General features: G+C 41.7%; 2 protein-coding genes across 2 annotated transcripts in view; one reads left to right on the top strand and one right to left on the bottom strand.

Annotated features, from left to right (window-relative positions):
* LOC119161403 (monocarboxylate transporter 12) overlaps positions 1-6,027 on the bottom strand; it is a 106,756-nt gene extending 100,729 nt beyond the window's left edge. The window contains exon 1 of the mRNA XM_037413881.2: positions 5,888-6,027. The gene's annotated coding sequence lies outside the window, so the exon portion shown is untranslated. The remainder of the gene's footprint in view (positions 1-5,887) is intronic.
* Positions 6,028-6,051: 24 nt separating this feature from the next.
* The window catches only part of LOC119168750 (uncharacterized), a 288,336-nt gene continuing 285,000 nt past the window's right edge, over positions 6,052-9,387 (top strand). Inside the window, exon 1 of the mRNA XM_037420141.2 lies at positions 6,052-6,185. The gene's annotated coding sequence lies outside the window, so the exon portion shown is untranslated. The remainder of the gene's footprint in view (positions 6,186-9,387) is intronic.

Genomic DNA, 9,387 nt, shown 5'->3' with positions numbered 1-9,387 from the left:
GAAAAGCTACGTAAAATTCGCCACTAAGGCCATCTGGGCAAAGAGTTTTGTTTCTCTGCAACGTTGTTACTGCAAATCTAATTTCCTCTGTGGTTATGGGCCCATCTACAGTGAATATATCATCATCTTGTAACTGAGGCACAAGGGCAATGAAGTGGTCAGCTTGTTCCTCTAAATTCTCCTGAAGTTCAACCGCGGTGAACAAGCTCTTGTAATAATCTTCAATTTCGGCTCTTATTTCACATGTCTCTGTGCAAAGGGGAACCCCGCGACTCAATTTGCAGTATCTGTTTATAAAGTGCATATCTCTTTTCATCCCCAAGAGATTCTTTAATGGCTTCCTTTTCAGTGAAATGGGTAACACGGCAACGAATTTTTGCTCCTCTGTATAAATCTGTATCACGTTTTTGTATGTGTGCTCGAATCACATTTATCTCGTCCACGTACGATCCCGGCTGTTGAATTTCAAAAGTATGGAGCTTATTAAGTAAATCATAAAGATGGCGTTTTTCAGCTTTTTTTTTGTTTGCGCCATTTCACATTAAATACTAATTGCCTGATACTTGACTCTTTCTTTGAACCTTTGCCATTGAGCAAAAATTGGCAGCTGTTGACACTGTATTACTTCTCGTACCGATTCTTTTACTATTTTAACAAAACAATCTTCGCGCAACAACTGTACGTTAAGCTTCCATAAGTCTTATTTTAGAGGGGCTTTACAAAAATTTGCAGGACCCCAAGAAACAGTGACCAAGCAATGGTCTGTAAAAAATATGGGCTTTACATCATAATTATGAATGTGAGACCATAAGCTTAGAGATACATATACGCGGTCAAGCCGAGCATGAGAGATGCCTTGAAAGTGCGTGAACCTCACCGAGGAAGGTGCATGTGCCCCCACATCCGGTATTTTTCTTTATTCCCTGTCTTTGACCCACATAAACAATACACATATTCACAGATAATTACACAACACAATCCAAAACATTGTTACAAACAGCAGCTCAAATGTTGTGGCCACGCGTCTGTTAAGAAGTTTTAATCGTCGATAGTAATTCGACGCGCGGCAACCACTCTGGGGTAAATTCACGCTACTTTTGTTCATCCACAAAATTTCTTGTATATTCTTTGAAGTACTGGGTGGGCGTTCGTGCATCTACATCAAAGTGCTTGACTGCCATCCTGGATTTCCAATTTCATGAAGAGCCATAAGCATTATCATATAATATGGGGAACCATCATCACTTTATATTTGCAAATAGCGGACGCCATGTGCATCAAGGGAAAAATCTTTTTTGATCGTGCGCTGGAGCACGTCCAAAAAAATGGCAGCATCTCGAGCAGTCAAGAAATATATGCTCATTTGACTCCTTCTTTCTACGGATTAAGGAATGCGTGCCCGAGGAATGCAAAACCATTTTGCAGCCATCCAGGATTTGACAGTCAGCGTACTGGTATGTAATTCGAAAAAGAAATTCTTAGCATTTGGCGGTATTTTCATCCTCTTAGCGTGCTTTAGACAGCGTGCCCATGGCATACAGTGTAAAGGAATCGATGCAAAGGCACTGGTAAAAACACCTAACATAGGTGCTTGTACAACATTTTAAGTTAGACTTAGCCACGCCGGTGCTTGGGACTTGCTGGCAAACTTGCCAAGGCAGGCTTGACATCGGGAAAGCAATCATGTTATTAGGACTCAGAAAGTATTTTAAAAGAGCCAAAGAACAAGCAGACATCGCACAATGCGAATAGCGTAACGAGTGGGTCGTTCAATGATCCAACCCGTTACAAAAGTTTGTTTTTGTTTAGCTATTAACCATGGTGCATAATGTCTTCAGGCATAATTCCTTATCATCCGTCCGCTACGGCATGAACAATTGGCATGATATTCCTCGCAAATAGCTTAGCGGATGCCACGCTTCGCAGAAGAATGACGAAAAATAGCATAGCGAATGCCGGCCTACTACCCTAAAAGTTTTAATAATAACGCCGTAGTGGGCATCAGCCAAGTGTGTTTGCAGCAGTTCTTCTAGCTTTCGCTGTGACTGTGAATGCAAGGCCACTTTTCTAGCTTTTGGTGTGACTGTGCTGCGCCTTCCGCGCAGGCCTATCGTTTTTTTTTTCAATTGTTTTTATTCAAACACTATGCCGCATATAATAGAGCAAAATGATCGGGGGTGAGAGAGAGATCGCGAGATTCTTCAACACCAATATCGCAGTGAAAGATCAAAAACACTTTCATTTCAGATGACACAATGAACGGCGGAAACAAGTAGGTCAGATTGTTCTGTTAAATATATTATTTCTGAGAATTACAGAGAAAGCAAACTATGGGGGATAGTATTAGTACCAAACGTATTTTAAATGTGAAGAAAGAAAAGGGGAAGGAAGATAAGCTGCTGTGAACAGGGAGTGAACCTGTGACTTATGAATAATGCATCCGATGCTCCACTAACTGTGCGACGGTGGGGGCTATCCCCCCGTTCACGTTATAGGGTATATATATGTACTTAGTCGTGGCAGCACTAGTAAGCAACGCCAGCAAACATAACGGCGAGTATGAAACACTCTTTTCCTACCTGTTGCCATCACGTAGCACGTGATATCATTAAAGGCTGACAGCTGACCGAAAATTCTTCGAATACTATACTTGCGAGCATAAAGTCGGCCTGAATGATCACCTTGTGATGAATGAAGGAAAAAAGTGAAAGTGAACATATATGCCCCATAAACACTACATTTATCCAATGTATAAATACCCCATACATACCACGTTCATATGCACATATATACCCCAAAAAAGGTTCAACTAAGGTTGAAGTTGACGCAGCGGGCAATGGGGAGGAAAATCATAGGTGTAATGCTAAGGTGCAAGAAGAGAGCAGAGTGTATCAGGGAACAAATCGGTACTAAGGAAATCATAGTCGAAATCAAGAAGAAATAGTTGCAGACAGGGCACGTAGCGTGAATACAAGATAACAGCTAATCATTAGGCATAACAGGCTCAATTCCCAGAAAGGGCAATGGGCTGAAAGGGAGACAGAAAATTAGGTGGGCAGAAGAGATTAGAAAATTTGCCGCTATAGAGAGGCAGCAGCAAGCATAGGACCCACTTGACAGACGGAACATGGGAGGGGTCTTTGTCATGCAATAGGCGTAATCAGGCTGATAATAATAATAATAATAATAATAATAATAATAATAATAATAATAATAATAATAATAATAATAATAATAATAATAATAATAATAATAATAATAATAATAATAATAATAATAATAATAATATAATAATAATAATAATATTAATAATAATAATAATATAGTGATGATGATGATGATTTGATTGATTGATTTGTGGGGTTTAACGTCCCAAAACCACCGTTTGATTATGAGAGACGCCGTAGTGGAGGGCTCCGGAAATTTTGACCACCTGGGGTTCTTTAACGTGCACCCAAATCTGAGCACACGGGCCTACAACATTTCCGCCTCCATCGGAAATGTGATGATGATGATGATGATGATGATGATGATGATGATGATGATGATGATGATGATGATGTGCCCCGTAAAGTTAGACGGGGAATTGGCGCTGAGGTAACAGTGTTAGTTGCATCGGAGCATCGGATACGCCAGTCGAAGGTTGCAGGTTAGCAGTTTTCTTTCTTTTACATTTACATTACATTTACTATAATAAAAGCCCCTATACTTTTTCTGGCATTGTCGCCTGTTAGTTCTCTTTAATATTTTGCATCGAGATGAATGAAACCACCGATGTACGAAATTTGACCTATGAAAAAAGTGGAGCCAATACTTGATAAATGCCGCCCTAAGCCCGGTCGCCGTATCTTGCTAGTTACTGTCATTGATGATGGCTGACATCTACTCTGGGGGAGGGCGATGAAACAAATAATTAAAGAGAAGGAATAACTCTTTTGTTTGATTTTTTTTCCTTGCAGATTATGGCACATACCCACACTAGGGGACTATGTCGGAATTCTATATAAAACAGACAAATTCAACCACGTTGATTGATTAGGAATTAAATAAATCAAAAAGGAGCCTGGGCTATATATAAAGAAAACAAATAACTCTGATTTCACTGCGCACTTGTGCTAGTAGACCCTACTGTGGAATTAACCAGAATAAAGCAACCTCGAATGCATTGTAGTCTAATGCTTTTTTGAATGTGTATAATCCTTATCGAATATTTGTTGTAGCAAATATTACCGTTGAACACGTTTAGAACTTCGAATTTAACTGCAAATCGCATCAAGCACATCTTTTTCGTAATGTTCTAAACCTGGGGCACCGAAGCTTACTATAACTTCAGCGGTTAAATGTAGTCGAATTTTTGAGAGCGAAGTAACAAGTAGTCTCTTTTAATTATGTGTAGCTGCAAGAAGTCAAAAAGTAATGTGCAGTAGTTTCTACATTCCCGCCGAAATGTAAAGGGTGGGATATTGACAGACCAGTCTTGTGTAAATAAAAGTTCAAGGGGGCACACGGCATTGAAGTGAAGTGATCATAGCTTCTGCTTGCCGAGACTGAAACGACTGAGCTTTCTATGCAAACTCTAGGTGCTGATATCCTGTTCATGTTGTTATGGCTTCTATCCTATCAGTGGTAATGGCTAGTTTTTCAAGTCTTATGGCTGTTATACTTTATATTTCCGGAAATACCTTAATTATTCGGCCCTCAAGCGATGCTCGCGCTAAAAAATTGACCATTTTATTCAACTGTAATCCGATGTGACCTGGCAACCACAATAATTTTAGGCGCTTCAGATGAGGTGGAACTGACGTGCGTAACGTCTTTACAACTCCTCAGTTATGTGAAGCTATTGTAGCTGTACATACCGAAGGAAGTAATTATGACCGCACTATTTGCGACTGGTGGAAGTTTTCGTTGTGCCAGGATAATAGCCAACAGCTCAGATTGAAAAGCAGGTGTGAAATATGAGAGCCTAACAGCTGAGCGATTCTAAGAAAATTTGTACTCCTGCCCTTTCATCGTTGACAGAAGCATCCGTGGCTATACTATTTTTTTGTTTCTGTATGTGGTAGGTAATCGTCTAACCTGTTTCACGAAAACTGGTGGGGCTGACATTCAGATTTCGGGGGGAAATCCCGCGTGGGTTCCATCCTCCTCTATCGACAATATACTTTCTTCATAGTCATCGTACATGTGAGTCATATGGGCCATGGCGGATCGGCCAAAATTGCGGTTGCTAAAGTACAACACCTAAAGCAGAATAAAATGAAATGTTTCTGTTTGTTACTATAAGAATATATTTTATATTCAGTTATTACAATGGCACATACAAGAAAAAGAGATGCTTTTGGAAAATATGCTATAAATTTTAAAAATAATACACGTAATCTTGTGCGGAAAGTTACTTAGTAGTAAAAAAATGAAACTTTAATTGAGAGTTTACAACGTACATCCACTGTACTATAGGATATTACACACCTTCGTAGGCAGTCCCATCATTGTGCGCAGGCTTCACCGTAGTTGAATGTAGAAAATTTATATAGGCTTTCATTTGTTATGTTTGTTGTTGAGTGACTTTCATAACCATATTTTCAATACAGGTATTCCGCACAAAGCATGCGCAGATTAGTAAAGGTTGAAAATATCTACTCATTCAAAGCTTACGTATTGGAACTTGGTCGTAGGATTTCTTTGCAACGTCACCTGGAATCCCAATGCGAGAGAGTAAGAATTTGGGGCTGAATCTACCAAACGCATTTCTTAGATTCACATATTCCCTTTCTCTTCCTCTTAAATACCAAACAAATGTTTTTTTTTTTACTGTAAGGCACGTCGTTTTTATTTCTTTTTTATGGAAGACAACCTTGCAGTCGTTTGTTATTTACAAACTTACTCTAACGATTCTCGTAAGGCCTTGTCTTTTCTGCCAAGCCTTATCCGTTATCCACCAGAAGCGTTGCTTGCCGATGCCCTGCAATGGGTCCGCGTGTGAAGTGTGAGAAATAGAACGAGCTTGCCGTGTCGAGGAAGAAGAGGCACCATCCGCTCGTGCCACGTGGCCAGTCGTGCACTGGAAGGCGGCGGCCGCGGCAGCAGCAGCCTCGGAGGACAGCTGTGCAAGGCCGATCCCGTGAGGCGCACGACACCTGGACTGCTGAGCGACTGCGCGGGAGCCGCCAGAAACCGCCAAGGTGAGCGAAAGGCCCTCCAGGAGGGCGCCTGGCTGCTCAGGCGCTCTATCGTATCGCAGCGCGAGCCGATAGGCGTCGGCTGCCCATTCGTTGCCACCGCACATCGAGTCGCGCCGTAAGAGGCTGAAATCCAGTGACGACGCCCAACTTTCCTACCACAGAGTTCAATACCCTTGCGCTTCTATGATTTAGCTACCGCGTAGCGAGAAAATATTATTTCCAGAGAGGTATTGTTGGTGTTGCCTTCAGGCGGGACTTCAGCTTGAAATACTGTGATATCTGGAGTACCGCAGGAAATTTCGAACCATTCAGAACTTGGATGCGGACGGAAGTAAGACAGAAGAGCTGACAGGGAGCCATGTCGTTTAACGCAATATTTAGTGCAGTCCTCAAATTAAACATGCAAATGAAATAATTTGCTTCTAAACGAGACTGCACTGGTCCTTATTCGTGCAACTCGCAGTGACACTGACTGCAGAGTTTGCTCGTGTATTTTTATATTCAGCACCGATGACCGCCTCGTAAGTCCACACTGACCGTAGCAATAGAAGTCCGCACTAGTATAAAATTTCACGCGCAATAATCACAACGCAATCTAATAGTGCGTTTATGAGTATTCCTGTGTTTAGTAGAAATTTTTGCTTCGTATCACTCAGCCGACTAAGTCAAATGAATACAATATACAATAAAGGCAAGGAACGCATAGGCAGCATTATTTTTTGTCTTCAAACGAGGTGTAGAAAATTTGTCGTAAATTGTGAATAAATACCACGAACGAAATGAATCGGCAACGTGGTGCATTTTCGGCAACTTCAATTTCTTCAACTAACTGAAGCGCTGGGCACATCAAAACCTAAACGTGCTGGTTTTCCATTCCATTGTCATCCACCGTCATCTGGCGCTTATCGCCTTTCTGCTGAGTCGTTGCCTTCCGTTCTATCCGCCAAGCGCCCACTTCGCATCCTTTCGAAGTTGAACAAATAATCGTACCGTAACCACTACTGGCACCGATCCTAGCCTACAATCCACCGTTACATATATTTAAATAATCTAATAATATGTTGTACATGTCACATACAACATAATATTGTCTTCATGTCCTGGATATGTGTATGTTTTCACATAGGTTACAAACGTATGACGAAAAAACTAAATCGTTAGCAATTCTTCAAAGCAGCACAGCGATGATTTTAAACCACCAACCCCTTCCCCCCCCCCCCCCACAGATCACTGTGCTAGCCACCACAGCCAAGCGTCATGCTTTTGCCAGGAATATCATCATCATCGCCATCGTCGTCGTCGTCATCATCATCAACCTGATTACGTTCACTGCAGGACAAAGGCCTCTCCCACGTTCCGCCAGTCAACTCGGTCATGTGCTTGCTGCTGCCACTTTATACCCGCTAACTAATTGTCATCTGCCTACCTAACCTTCTGTCTCCCCCTAACCCGCTTATCTTCCCTAGGAATCCCGTTAGTTACCCTTAATGACCAGCGGCTATCCTGTCTAGGTGCTACGTGCCCGGCCCATGAACATTTCATCTTCTTGATTACAACTTTGATATTCTTAACCCCGGTTTGTTTCCTAATCCACTATGCTCTCTTCTTGTCTCTTAAGGTTAAACCTACCATTTTTCTTTCCATTGCTCGCTGCGTCGTCCTTAATTTAAGCCATACCATCTTTGTAAGTCTCCAGGTTTCTGCTCCGTAGCTAAGTACCGGCAAGCTGCAGCTGTTATATACCTTCCTCTTGAGAAGAGTGAACCCTCTCGAACCATGACAGTTAGATTGCCTGGAATAAAACGGACTTAACGGAGGAATATAACGGCGAGCTATTCATAGTCAGCGTTTACCCCTCTTGGTATGTAGATCTCGCAAAAGCTTGAGCGTATTCTCCATTCTCTATCACCAACCTTTTACATATTATTTCAGATTGAAATCTGCGCTTGAGATAACAAAAAGTGGCCCCCTTCTGCACTACTCACGATGGTGAAGAGAAAAAAAAAAGGTCGTGCATTTCCATGCTTCGTGGCAGAGGACATTGAAATGCGATAGTTTTCCGTGTAGAGGCGATGCGTGAGATATAGTATCCCCTGGCATTAATAACAAAAAACGAAAGCTTTTAAACACAGAGCCAAAGGTAGGTGGAAGGGCCAGGTGGTTTTAGCTAAACGCCCTTAATTTATTAACGAAGCTTAGAAATCACCCGCTCTTTCGTTCATAGCGTTGCATTGTCAGCGCAGCGCTATGACAACTTTGGTCTTTGTAATTTCGTACCTATGCATCTTATAAATAAGAAGACGCACTGCCTAGAACTTAGGTGTTGATTTTGCGCTTCAAACATACGTGTTATTTGCTTTCTGATTCATAATGTTCGCAAATTATAAGCGTAGGCACCGTATCAAGTTGCGCGGCGTTGAGCACAGGCAAAGTTTTTCCGGGTGTCTCAATAGTTGGGAAGACACCAAAAAACAAAAAAAATTTTGCAATGAAGTATCCGAAAAAAGACTATGGTTTTTGAAAAAAAAACATACGTCAGATGCCATCACGTCGCAGAAGACGCAGAGGGGTCAACCCCCGTGCCACAATCGAAAGAAAGAAAAATCAAGCAACGTCTGCGTCTGCATCATATACATTTGTAGAGCGTTCATCAAATACAAACACATAACCAATTTAACGGTTGTTATTTCACACTTGCCCAGTTTACACCTATGCGTTTTTTTAGTGTCCTTTGCGCTGCAGCGGCGTGTTGTAAGTGGCGAGCTGATTTTCGTTCTTCGTGCGATATTGTAATTTCTTGCTACCACATTGGAAGTTTTACCTTAGCGGTGGAACTCACCTTTTCTTCACAGTACGTGCGATTTATAATTCTTTAATAGTGTAGAGCAGCGTGCCGCATGTAGCCGAAAAACGGTCGTGCGAATCAATACCGGCGAAAGTAAATATTATTTTAACTTGTGCGGAATACCTGCTTAGTGGTATCAACCTATTGCATCGTGGTTTATGCCTTCTGTGTCGTCGCATGTCATCTCCGCATTATAGATGCTTCACTTGCTTGTTCCTTTGTCGTGTATTGAGTTTTCTCCGACATCAGTCTAATAAGCGAAAGAATCGCGATAACTGCATTTCTGTGATGAAAACTTGGGTGGGCTTGTGTACTAGCATGACCGCTCGAAAGAAACTCCTTTCCGTTGAGTCGCCA

The sequence above is a fragment of the Rhipicephalus microplus genome, chromosome 3 (assembly GCF_043290135.1).
Source record: "Rhipicephalus microplus isolate Deutch F79 chromosome 3, USDA_Rmic, whole genome shotgun sequence".
In the NCBI taxonomy this organism is placed as follows: Eukaryota; Metazoa; Arthropoda; class Arachnida; order Ixodida; family Ixodidae; genus Rhipicephalus; species Rhipicephalus microplus.
Note: the sequence above shows the minus strand (reverse complement) of the source record. Positions and strands in the feature narration are given on the sequence as shown.